Genomic DNA, 14,868 nt, shown 5'->3' with positions numbered 1-14,868 from the left:
AACATATTACAACAGAGATGAAGAACATTTAAGAGAAGGTAATATAGAAGTCTAGGCATCTACAGGGCTTATGATCTGTCAATGGCTGGTTTAAGTGGCCACTTTACACACTGTGTCATATTCACCATTCTGCCCATATTTGAACATCTATGTTCCTTCAATTCTTTCATCTGTTGATGTTTGTGAAGTTAAAGAGCTGAAACCTTTATTTATGCGGGTAAAATTCATCGGAATGGTGAATGTTACACAGTGTTTAAAGTGGCCACTTAAACCAGCCATTGACAGGTCATAAGCCCTGTAGATGCCTAGACTTCCATATTATCTTCTCTTAAATGTTCTTCGTCTCTGTTGTAATATGTTAAAATATTATTATGTTTTAAAAAAAGTTATCCTCATAATGTAATTGATACACATTTAATGTATATATTTCTACCGACATATTTTATCCATTGTATACATTCCATAATGTGTTTTGCTTTTATGAGAAAAAAAAAAAAATAAATTAATACCAGATATTTTATTTAACTACATCTAATATTAAAAAGGTAATGTTATATCCAAAGCTCGCTCGTTTTTTTAGAGGCACCCCTGTTTTACCGCAAGGAGAGTGTTTAATATTTTGGAAGACCATCATAAGCTCCTATTTTCAAGAGAAAGGTTTAAGGACCGGATTTTTCGTAAGGGGAGGGATTTGAATTGGAAACTCTCGAATTGGAAATTATTTAGTTTTGGTTGATTGTATGTAATTTATCTTTCTTGTTTTTTCTTTATGTATATTAATATGTTAGGCACGTGGTACTATTGTTAGATTGATATTCTTTTGAATAATTTTATTTTATATATTTATTAAAATGTTTTTATTGATCTATTCGACTCAATCGATAATTTTTTTTTATCTTGCTAACCTATTATCCTCTAAAATAGAAGCTTAGCGGATTTTTTCATTTGAAAAAAAATATACGCCGCGATTGGTGTACTAAAGCAGTACCCTATGCACCATTCGGTACAGAAAGGGAATAATGATTTACGTACAATTACAAGGTACTACGAGTGCCCTATAAAAACCATACCCGTTAAATTGTACCATAATAAATAGTTTAACAAAATTTTACGACCATGCAACATTGATTTTCAATGTCGCCAAACATTGAACAATGGGAAATTGTGGGAATTTTTTGGTAAAGCTTTGAGCTCTTTTCGTCTCCCCAATAAATAATCTCATTCCGAACAATTAATAGGCCGCATGTTTGCAATCGGCTCCCTATTCCAGCATACGGATATACACATATTTAATGTGGCTGTGAAGTAGGTTGCCTTGTTGAATTTTGCATAAATTATTTTAGCGATCGCAAACCATTAAGACTGCAAATTTTAGCTTGTTCTGTTTGTATACCTACGCTAAGCATCACAGTGAGGAAGTAAAAATCGGCGTACCTTAGAGGAGTCCACTTTTTGAAAATGAAAAAATTGTCGCAATAAGTTAGTTTATTCGCAAATAAAACATCAAAGTCCATTTTCGCTGTAAAACTGCTCTTTTAATTGAAATAAAAATCTGATGTCCACTTTGTTTTAATGCAAAAAACATCAGTAGTCCTGAATACAAATTTTTCAAATATTCTTTTACATTCAAAGTTTTTTGTAGTTTGAAATGATCTCATTCGGTTCAAAAGTTACGATGTTTCGGAAAAAGAACAAACACAAAATCTCGTTTGCGGAACATTTCGTTCAATGTGACTCCAGTGATTTATCCTTTAAAGCTTTAAGGTACAGAAATTAGTCCTGATGCAAAATAATAACTCATATATCTCCTTATTTTATCAAAATGTTTTCCTAGATTTTCAAGAAATCTTGCCGTACAATTGAATGCACTAATTTTTTACTAAGTGTAGGATTTTTTTTAAAAAAAATCCAATTTCCCGTAGCACTAAAATTCCTCATTCCTTTATTACTTTCATCGCAAATAAATTTAATGTATTCAGAAGCAAAATTCAGTCGATATTTTCGCATGCCAAATCTAGTGCGAAATTTACTTTGTATTTTTAAAATTATATTGCAATACTTGAATAATAAATCATTTTTATTTTTAATATAAAAAAAATACACAAAGGTAAAACGGTCAATGTTATTCTTTAAAAAAATAATTTAATTCTATACTCGGATATATAAAAAAAAAAAAAAAAAACGGTTTTCACGAGTAGCACCACAGCAAGTTAAATTAAATTCTCAAACATGAAAAAACACTGATCTGAATCTAAAAATAAAGCTAACCTAAATAACTTAGGTATGTAAATAATATTAGTAATGCACATAATATTAAACATTTATTTCAACAGAGAGGGAAAACATTTTTGAGAAGGGAATATGGAAGTCTATGCATTTACAGGGCTTATGACCTGTCATTGGCTGGTTTAAGTGACCACTTTCCACACTGTGCAACATTCACCATTCTGCCCATTTTTGAACATCCACATTTCCTCAACTCTTCCATCTGTTGACTTTTGTGAAGTAAAAGAGCTGAAACCTTTATCACGCGGGTGAGATTCATCCGGCTGAACAAAATCACCTACTAGGCAACGCCTGAAAACAATTTTACAATTTTTTTACTTTTTCTTTTACCAGGTATTTAATTCATCAATGTTTGAGTATGTCCAAATGCTTGCAGGCTGGCTGGATTTCCTCTCTAGGGAGTTATTCATATTTAAACGATTTAACAGAGAGGGAAAACATTTTTGAGAAGGTCATAAGCCCTGCAATTAGATTTCCATATTCCCTTCTCAAAAATGTTTTCCCTCTCTGTTGAAATAAATTTAAAAAATGAATAACTCCCTAGGGAGGAAATCCAGCCAGTCTGCAAGCATTTTGATACACATAATATATCATCGCAAACCACACATAACCTTTCCTCCGAAGTGTCACAGTAATAGTAGATGTTTGCGAAAATCATCAGACGTATTACAGTGAAAGCACTTCTTCTACATGCCCGAAAACCATTTTAAATACCAAGGGCGTTCTTCCCATCGGTTTCGTTCATACTTAAAACATTTTTTTTTCAATGGATGAGTTACTTTTCAAAACGTCTTTATCATAAACCATGATTTTAATACAGTAGGCATAATATATGACAGCAAAAACAATTGTATAAAAAAATTACCGCAGCCACGTGTGATAGTAGTTCGTAGTTTTGGTTACATGAATAAGGGCCCTCCGATATCTCGGAGGGTCGATGAACATACATAAGTAGCTTTTACACCACCACCTTTGTACATATAATTTAAATGTTATTGTGTTTTTTTTTCGGATTCAGGATTTAATAATAACTAAAAATGTTGTCAATCTCTGGATTAGCTAGTTCGCAGATATGACAGACCCAGTGACAAGGGAAAATAATGAAATTGTGGGGTACAGAAAGGTCGGCAGGTCACGTGTCTAACCAAAACTTAACCCTACTTAGGAGGGACCTACCCGATAATTTCCGAAGCTAATTATAAACTGCATTTCTATTTATTTTCTCATGCTCCCTTTATTCAAAACATTTTTCTCCATAATTTATTTATATCCGATTCATTCTGTACTTCAGGGTAGATACTTAGTTAATATGTACATACCTACTCATATTTGTTTTATTACGTGTAAGCGTAAGTGCTTAGTAAATTTAGCACTTAAGTAATTTGAAATGTAAATAGTAAGAAATATATTTGGTACTGTTTACTAAAATGTAGCATGGAGAAGACCGTTTAATCTCGAATTAGAGGCACTGAATGGTGAATCTAACATTGTACAATTCATGAAAATAAAAAGATTGCAATAGGGAAATACCATGTTTTTTTAATTTTTAAAAATAATAAAGCTCAATGAAATACTGTCCAGTAAAAATTGCTAATTATTAGTAGCATAAAAAATACTTATAGATTTGTAATTTTGAACTCCCGCTAAAACGGACATTCCATTGGCCACGCCCCTAATACGTTTCGATTCATGCTTATTTGTTCGTGGCCGTTGTAAGTGTAAAACAAAATCACGAATCTTGACGTCACAACAACCAAGGCCAAACAGTCTTCCAGGCAGAGCTGATTGGTATTGAAAGTGCAATATTATGGATACAAAGAAAAATAACTAGTCCCGCAATTATCACAATTCACAGCGATAGTATGTCTGGACTGCTCGCGCTCAAATCTGTTTACTCCACGAATGCCATTATAAGCAACATTCAAAAACTTCACTATGCTCTCAGCACACAAGGCATATATGTTCGATTCTGCTGGGTTAGAGCTCATGTTGGAGAAATCGGAAATGAGAGAGCAGATGAGCTAGACAAGGCTGCTACAGTCAAAAAAGTGAGGCCGAACTTTGATGAAGTCCCAATAAGCCATGTAAGGTGGTCCCTTTCAAAAGATAAATTAAATGAATGGAGGAAAATTTATGAAGAAAAAACTACCAATAAGTGAATCAAGCAACTTTTGAGAAGCACAGACGAGGCCAAAACATTTTGGAAGCATGAAACGCCTACATATGAATTAACTCAGTCTCTCTCGGGATATGGATTCAAGAGGGAATATCTACATCGCTTTGGGCTGCGAGACGATAGTTGCTGTCCATGTGATGGCATCACTGAGCAGACTGTGGAACATCTTCTCATATACTGTCCAATGTTTGATAGGCCGAGGTGGGAGCTTGAATGCAAAATAAACACTCGGATTGCTGCGACTAATAACCTAGCTGAGCTCCTGAACTGTAATGATACACGAAGAGAGACTGTTCGATTCATTACAGGGACGCAGACGCGACAGCGGGCTAAGTTATTCAATGGTGGTATCTAGCTCCTTTTGTTTTTTGTGTCCAACATTTACGATTCTTTATTTTTTATTATTTGTTAATGTAATATTTCTAGAATTATTTTGTTTATTCTGATTCTGCTTTATTTTTATTATTGTAAGTCTACGGTGAAAAATTTTGAAGTCAACGGAATATAATTTAAAGATAAAACCTTGCACATAACAAAAGCAAGGTACAAATAATTTGCAACTACAAAAAAAAAAAAAAAAAACAAGGCCAAACACGTCGCGTTTTTCTACGAACGTATTTTTATTGAATTTCTTTTTTATATGCATGAATGAAAACATTTCTCCACAATTTCCATATTGATTTTGAAAATACAATTAATTATTATTAATCTATTTCATATGTTTTTATCGGTATTCGAAGTATGTGATATTTTCCTATTCAACAATAGCCATGTGAACAGAAATGATGATAATCGTACCCCTTATAAAAGTAATAGCCCATGACCAGGACATTCAACAGGAGCAATTAGAACATGAACTTTATTAGGTGGTCTTTTATTTTGATTATTTAACTTATATTTAACTTTAGTAGGTCTATTAATTTATTTAATAACAATATATCAATAATGACGAGATATTTCCCGAGAAGGACTCCATATATACAGATGACGTCGAAAGGTAAAATGGAGGTACCTCATATTCGTTCATATCCGGGGTATTCCGTGATTTTAAGTAGTTTTTGAACTATGATTTTTTTAATGGGTTTTTTAAAAATTTTCAACCGGGTTTGTTTTAAATATTTTTTTAAAAATTAGTAAAAGGTTTTTCCGGATTTTTCTTTTGTTACTCATTTAAAAAAAAAAGTACTTTCACTCATAAAATAATCCGACATTAATGAAAGCTACGAAAGTTTTGACCTAAAATGCAGAATTTAAATTCCAGCAAATCAGATTTGAATTTTTAACTGGAAATGAGGAACTTTAGCCCTCGGGAAATCGGATACAAAAAATGTTTTCTTGCGCGGGGTAAAAATTAGAGCATTAAATTGTACGGCAAAGTTTCTTGGAAATGTACGGGAAAAAAAAATATTTTAATAAAAACGCACTACTTTGAATGACGTCACTGGTTTATATTAATCAACCAACCTATGATCTAAGAACTATGGAAGATTTCCGCTCTACTTGTCGTTTCTGGACCAATGGGAAGAACTGGATGAGAATAAGCGGAAATAAACCTCTGACGTTACACGTGGAGTTATTTCAGAAATGCAAAACTTTAAAAAATCGTAGCGCTGATAATACGATATATAAGAATTAAAAAAAAAAAAAAAACGACTGAACTTCCTCATTAAAAATCTAAAAAGGCAATTCCTTAGTTTCTAAGAAACTTTTAAGACTGTTCTGGACTCTAAGCTTTGTAATAATACTAAAAAAGTCGTACTGAAAAAAAGCTATTATTTACTGAAATCAGCCTTCAAAGATACTTAGGTGTTAATATTTACAAATTTATTTATTTGAAAATAGTTACAAAAAAAAGTCCCCGAAAAAGCTTGAACGAATTAAAAAAATAAATAATTAAAAACCAATCCGGTCGAAAGGAGGCATCTACATTTTACCTTTGAACGTCACTTCTCCGGCCAACCTGTACCACTCCGAAAGGCAGACGAAGCAGAGGAATGATGTGGGAAGTGACATAAGAGCGATTGGCCTGACGAACTGGAGAAGAACCGCAGAATGCAGGGAGGAATGGAGAAAGATTCTTGAGGCAGCCAGAGCCCATAATGGGCTGTTGCGCCACTGATGATAATGGTGATATGTAAAATCTAACGTACTTAATGAATTTTCTTGAGAATTACTAGAAAAGTTTTACAATAATTATAAAAAGTTGCTATTTTAAAAATGTCGGCCTCGTGGTGTAATGGTCAGCGCATTTGCCTACCATGCAAGAGGTCTTGGGTTCGATTCCCGACAGGGTTAGAATGAAATATTTATTTAATAGGGTGTTTTCAAACTAAAATATTTCATAGTCCCTGGACTGGTAGATGAAGCGTAAGACTGATCATCTTACCTTCATGTAACAAAAATGATCAAGATACGCTGCAATTGGTGTACCAATACAGTGCCCTATGCACTATTAGGTGTGGATAGGGAATGATTTTAAGAAAATATGTAGAAATACGCACCTACGGGAATATAATTTTTGTAAACTTTTTCGTGATACGTATTTTTTAATTATAATTCAGCTGCTCGTAATGAATTATTTGTAACCCCTATTAGCTCATACAACAACTGTAAAGAGTTTCATGACGTTCATTTGTTTTTTCTTTTTCAGGTGGTATTCTTTTGTTTTTCTCCCTCTTTTAATTTTTATAATGTAGTGTCGGATATCAACGAATTGTTTTTTTAACATTTACATGTAGATAGTACTTACTTACGAAAGGTGGAACCCATTTGGTTAGGCATAATAAATTAATGCTCATTTAAATATCCATTGTTTTTTAAAAAATAAGATACATTTTATAATACGGAGAATTTGCAGCATTAAGTTTTATTAATTATTTTTTAATGAAAAACAAACGTAAAATAAAAAAAATGGCACAAAACTTAGGTACTTTTATTCTACTATTTAATTAGCTATATTTTACATAATTAAGTAACATCATTATATTGGTTAATAACCTTATTATTATCTTATGTATAAGATCAAATTAAGGTTTATGAATTTAACATATAAATGTATTTTTTATTATTAATCATGTGGTTCTATCCCACATTTTGAGTAGGTACTAGAAATATTAAATATTCTACCGTTTACGTACTCACTAATTTGTTTCAGCATATAACGTTACATCACATATTATAAAACGTAGTTTAAAAAATATTTATCTTGTTAGTTTCATGAAATTTTTGTATTTATAAAATGGAACTTTGTCGGAGTGTTAAATTAAGTCATTAATATTTTAATACACTGGAAAAAATACACTTTCACAACACCAGGAATAAAAGTAAATTAAAAGTTCCATTAACAAAACAATTATTTATACAAAGAGGGCCCGTATGCAAAACAGTGTGGCGGGTCGACAACGACGGCACGAGCCGAACATTGCCGAACGCCGACGTAGTACGTACGACAGGGAACTACTAGCCATTTTTGAGACTGTAAGGTACTTTCAACATTATCTGGAGGGCAGAGAATTCTGTATATACACGGACCATAAACCACTACAATTCGTGTTTAGAAGGAAAAGTCACGACAAAGAAAGCCCCAGACAACTCAGATATCTAGACTACATCTCACAGTTCAGCACGGACATCAAATACATAAAAGGAGAAGACAACGTCGTCGCCGATACCTTATCAAGAATCGACATGATCGAACAAGAGGCAAACATATCGTTCGAAAAGATCCATAAAGAACAAAGGCAGGACAACGAACTACTCGCACTCTTGGACGACAAGAACACTGCTCTGAACCTGATCAAAACCAACATGCAGGGACAAGAAATCGTCTTCGATCTCAACAAAGGCAACATGCGACCGTACATCCCAAAAACGCTACAGAGATCTTTCTTCAACCAAGTGCATAACCTCAACCATGCAGGAGCCGACGCCACGACCAAGACCATCAGTCAAAGAGGCGTCTGGAAAAATATGAAAGCAGACTGCGCAGCTTGGACGAAGGCCTGCATACCCTGTCAGAAGAGCAAAGTCAACAAACACACGAGGACACCGATCATCAAGATCGACATGCCGAGACAGAAATTCTGCGTGGTCCATGTCGACCTCATCGGACCTTTTCCACCATCAGAGGGACTGAGGTACTGCCTCACATGTATCGACCGATACACTCGATGGGCGGAAGTAATCCCTATCGCAGATATCCAGACCCACACAATCATCAGAGCCATCTGGGACAACTGGATTGCGAGATACGGCGTACCGGAGAAAATTATAACTGATCAGGGTAGGCAATTCATGTCTACGGACTTTAACTTGTTTTGTTCCAGATCAGGCATAGCACACTCCAACACGACGCCTTACCATCCACAAAGTAATGGCATGATCGAGCGATTTCATAGAACGCTGAAGACGGCTATTAAAGCTCACCACCCTGTTCCGTGGACAAAATCGATCAGCACCATACTACTCGGACTGAGGGCCACACTGCGCACGAATGCAGAGCACTCAGTAGCAGAGATGCTGTATGGGTGCAAACTAAAGTTACCAGCAGACATCCTGGAGCAGACGAACGACTACATTGACCCGGACTCCTACACTAGGCAACTGGTAAATTTCATGCAAAACGTCAAACCAAGGCCAGTCGAGCACCACAATAAAGGTAACGTTTTCATCCACCCGGAACTAAAGAGAGCCACACACTTGTTTCTGAGGGACGACAGAGTGTACAAACCCCTGATGCCGAACTACAAGGGGCCCTACAAGGTCATCACCAGGGCGGAAAAGACGGTAACACTGGACGTGGATGGCGAACATAAAAAGGTTTCGCTGGACAGGTGCAAGCCGGCGTTCCAGACAGCGGAAGAACGAGCCAGTCCAGCAGAAACGGAAACACCAACAGAACAACCGGCATACACAACGCGTAGCGGCAGGAGGGTGATACAGCGTCAGTTTTGAAAAGCAGATTTCAAAACTTGGAAGGGGGCTGTGTGGCGGGTCGACAACGACGGCACGAGCCGAACATTGCCGAACGCCGACGTAGAGCGTACGAACGGGCCAAACCGGCGGGGAGAAAAACTACCGGATTCCGACCTCACCGCACGCGTCTTCGAGGCACAAAATTACCGCCAATTTAGATTTACCAACTTCATTTTATTTTGCCTAATATAGTTATTAGAATCCTTCTTTCAATGTGTTAGCTTCAGTAGTTTAGTTTCGTGAATAAATCTTTGTGTAAAACGTAAGTACCCTGTTTTACTTGCTCTCATTCTGTGCACCCACATAACTTTGTACATCACAAAATTAGGCCACCAACTAGGTGCCTACATAAAGGTGGTAACAACACTACTAAAACAGTAAAAATATATAAAAATAAACTCCTTAGTAAAAATTAAGGAAATTTATTGTGTAAAAGTGTTTCTAATTAATAAATGTTTCTATATTATAAAGGAATATTTGGAAGATGTAATAAAATAATGTAAAATGTATTAAATATAATTAATGAAAGCAATAGAAACCATAATTTTAGAAACGTAAATTTTAAAAAAAAAATTATTTTTGATTATTTTTTTATATTTTTTATATTTAGTGTAACTTTGTTATTATTTTTGTATGTGTGACATTGTATATTACGGTTAATATAGATTTTTTATTATTATTATTTTAATCTCTCCCCTGTGTATAAGGTTATACTGAAACAGGTAGAGGAATTCGCGTACTTGTAAAATATTTTTAATAGGGATGGAAAGACTGAGAAAGCTATTGAAAGAAGGGTGAGTGCCGGGAACAGGGTGAACGGTGCACTAAAATCAACCTTAAGAAATCAATGTTTGTCACAGGGCGCGAAATTAGCAGTTCATAATGGAGTCCTGGTGTCAACCCTTATGTATGGGAGTCAGGCATGGAATTGGAAAAACAAGGATGAAAGTATGCTGAATGCTGTCGAATTGCGATCTTTCGGTCGAAAGTGTGGTGAAAGCATGTATGATAGGTGCATAAATGTTGAGATTCGTGCATTGCGTGAGGCTGAGACGAGCATTATCGACAAAATTAAGAAAGAAGTGCCGCATTGGTTTGGACATGTGGAGCGTATGGACGGGGAAAGAAAGGCTAAAATGATTGAGGATGCGAATGTTGATGGAGACCGAGAAAGACATGGCATGACCAAATTCAACAAATACGTGAAGACGGACATGCCGCAAGTCGGAATAATCGGTGTTTGTGCATGAGAAGATGTATGAATGTAGAGAAGGTATTTATGCAAAGACAGAGTGATATGGCTTTCTTTCCTCTCTGCCTACCCCTACGGGGAAACGGCGTGATGGTTTGTTTGTTTGTTTGTTTGCTTATTATGAAATACAGTATTTCGATAGAATCTTACTCTACCTATATATCTTTATAATATAATAAATACACTAGGATAAAGTTGATCTGAAACAAACAAAAATTATGACAATACGTGAACTGATATATTGTAATGTAATGTTTTTTTGTTCACAAAATGATTAATGGTTATAGCTCAAAAGAGTTAACTAACAGGGTTTTTTCTAATAATTGTGAACACGGATATGAAACAATAACTGAAAATGAAGTAAGGCTGCCATTTTGTAAGAAGACAAAGACACAGAACTCGTTGATGCTCCTAGCTGTACTGTTATATTATAAGGAAATATCATTAGAAATAAGAGAACAAAAAATATTATTTCATTTAAATGTAAGTTTAAAAAACACGTGTTTAGCAAATAATAAGTAATAATTAATTAATTAGTTAGTTTTTAAACAGTAATCTTATTCGAATCGGCTTTTTAGAAGTGTACATAGGTACGTATATTGTTTAGAAATGTTAATAATTTGTAAATGTTTAAATAATAATTAGATATGATTTAATATTAGAACATTCAATTATTATGTTTGTACTATTTTAAGACTAAATAGAACAAAAAAATGTATATTATTTAACCTGCTAGGAGTCGTCTGAAAACAGTCAAGTTTTCTTTTTCGTATCCTCTTTAAAACTATTTTTATTAAACCATAGGTAAATAGTATTTATTCCATTACTTGTTTTTCTGCATTCAAATTTTACCAAAATATTACATCGTGCTTCAAATATAAAAATAATAATATAGGCAATAAATATGCAACTTTTATATCATGAATAATTTCTGTTTTCTACAAGCTATAATTGAATTGAATTTATAAATAGATGGGATGGAGAAATTTATGGTAGGTATTACGTTTATACTTTTACATACTCAGGGTATGCCTGCAAGTGATGGGTCTATTTTCCTCTTTATGCCATATTTTCACTTCTCCAAACTGTCAAAAGCAGAACCCCCCTCTGTGGCGTAATCAACCAATCCGAACACTTCTCTAAAAAGCCGAGCCCCTATTGGCTAAACCTAAAGGATGTAACGTTGGACAAAAGGCTTTAAGCGCCATACGATGTCGTTAATTCACGCTAAATAGGTTTTTTAGTTTATTCAAATTTACAATATGTACGTATATTTTTCTCTTACATGTATATTTTGTCTCTGTGTTTTGGCGGATGAAGAATTTAATTCTGGGTGTGTATTAGAACCAAATCCCCGAACGAGTGTTTTCGACTCGATAGCTGTTCTCAGGTAAAAATCCTGTATGATAAAATCGAGTGGAGATGAGTCCTTTCTCGTTGTGTAATGGTTGGTGCATTCGCCTATCATTCTTGAGGTCCTGGGTTCGATTCCTGGGACGGTGAGCGTGAAATATTTATTTATTTGGTAAAAAAAACAACAGTTTTAACATATAATTCATATAGGAGATAAGGGTACACTGGAACTTAAATTGTTAAAAAAGTCAAAAATCATTTTCCATTTTCTATCTAAGTAATTAATCAAGTGTACACATTAAAATTACCCAGTTATAGAAAACTATTAATTTATACGATAAGAAATGTTAGTAATTCAGAAACTGAAAAAAGAATATGTAAACATAATAAATAATAAACAAAAAGTTTAAAAAGATAGGAATAATAATAATAACAAATAAAAATAAAATATATACATGAAAAAGAAGTACATTCAAAAATATATATTTTTAAATAAGAAAGTAAAAAAAACAACTTATGTAATAATATTATATATAAAGAAGGTACAAAACATGAATATACCATTTTAATGACATACTCGTATAATTATATAGGCGTATTATTAAAGCCTATAAGTAATCTTTTATGTTTAGTATAGATTAAAAATGTCTGCGTGACCGGAGAGAACGATATTGTAACAATGACATGCTCTATAAAAAAAATATATTTCTTGAATTTGTCCTGGGTATCGGCAAATTGAATGTAGTTTGGAGTCTTGTCCTGTATTCAAAGATATTCTAAAGAACTTGTTAGTACCTAAAAGACAATCTATGACATAGTTCACAAGTTTAAATAGGAATTATTATCTGTACTCTTCTGTATTTCTATTTTATTAAATTTATAATTTCTTCTTCATCCTTTTTAGTTTATTAATACATATATACTCGAACCTTGTATTGGGAATTCCATAAAATAGAAGCATACGTTATCTGACTTCTCACGTATGTGTTATAAAGCAGCGTTAATGTTTTAACATTTTTGAAGTCATTAGACATTCGCATTAAAAAACCAAGCATCTTATTCATATTTATTTATTTTTAAAGTTTTTTAAACTGCAATATTTTATTATTTCTGGACTTCAAAGCGTGAAACTGAAATTGAACATTTTAAAAGAGTAAGTTGCTTATTTACAAAAAAAATGCTTTTTTGTATGAGTGAAACCGACAGAAAGACCCACGGCCTTTAAAACGGTTTTGGGTATGTGGATGAATGTACTTTCACGTGCCGTTTGTCCCACAGGGCGCGTATAGTCTCGTTGCCGGAAATATGCATATGTTAAACCTTTGTAGAAAATTTACCCGACATTGCAGAAAAAAATATTAATTCTGTTATTTATTTCATCGTAACTTTTTGCTTGTTTAAAAATACAAAAAATTGCAAAGTCCCTATGGCGACATTGCTTCGTACAGCTTTATTATTGTATATAATAATATAGTAAATTGGAGAAATACGCCACGTTTGAAAACATACCGCACGACCACAAATAGCGCGAAAACTCCTTAGTTTAGCATTGATGGCGTTGCAAAAGCGCCCATTTATTCACCATTAACAGTAGATACTTATGGAAAACGGACCGCATAGCGATCGCAGCGAATCCGTTATTGAATTACAGCCGGAAACCCAAGGTAAACCTGAAAACATATTCAGTTTCTTGAAACTATATTTGTGATAGTTACTGTATCAAAAATAGCCGTTGTAGATGAATTTTCCAGAATAAATTTGGAAAATGACGTCCATGATACGCAACTGTGTGTTTGTTTGTGATGTCATTTTGCATGCGTTTTGTTTTGATATTTAGAATGTCACGCGGTGGCTATTTGAGGTAGTTAGTTGGGGTTTTATGCTAACGTGCTTGATTATCGTAGGCAACTGAAATGGCTCAAAATTAGACAGCGGAGAGACTATCACTCCCTCTCATTTCTGTTCAATGTACTTCATAGTCCTAACGCTCCTATATACCTGCGTGAAAAATTTAAACGCTTCTCAGTTCATGGTTTACCTCTTCGTTCTGATTCTCAAGGCACTCTTTTAATACCATCCACAATTCCTCTTTCTTCTCTAGCTCATATAGTGTCCATGCGGCTCGACTGTGGAATCATCTCCCATCCACCATCAAAGATGTTACTACATTATCTCTGCTTAAATCTCGTCTGAAGAAACATTTCCTTTCTCTTCCTTAATCTCTCCTCCTTTCCTTTTTCCTCTTTCCTCTTTTTTCCCTTTTCCCATTGAGTAATAGTTTTGACTTAAGGTAATTTATAAAGAAATACGTTTATTTCTATGTTTATATATTTTTAACTTTTTAATCTTTTTTTTTTCTATTGAAAATGTTCTGTAACTTGAATTATAAAAATAAAACTTTTATTTTATTGGTTGGTTGGTTGGAAGAAATTGCCATTTGGCAATAAGCCCGCCAATGTACAAATAATATTATGGATTAAAAGTTAAATAAAAAATATTTAAAAATATCTATTTTAGAATGCTTTGACAGTACAAAACGAAACATTTTCGAGCACGGTGGACGGTAGAAGCACGGCAGAACACCGTAGAAGGGATTATGCAGAAAAAGGCTCTATTCGCGAAATCTCTTGACGTTTCAACGTAGGTACCTGAAGTGGCATTCTGAACGCAAAAGAGCGCGTAGAAAACAAGTTTTAAAGCGTATTTACGTACCTACTAAATACATGCTAACAGAGCGATCTCTTCGCGCGCAATTCCGTTCAAAATACCAGCCCTGGACGCACTTTAATGCGGCGCATTAAAAATTATATTTATTTGGAGAAGATTC

The sequence above is a fragment of the Micrasema longulum genome, unplaced genomic scaffold (genome assembly GCF_059751315.1).
Source record: "Micrasema longulum isolate JH-2025_06_02 unplaced genomic scaffold, ASM5975131v1 h1tg000383l, whole genome shotgun sequence".
NCBI lineage: Eukaryota > Metazoa > Arthropoda > Insecta > Trichoptera > Brachycentridae > Micrasema > Micrasema longulum.
This window is presented reverse-complemented; position numbering follows the sequence as displayed.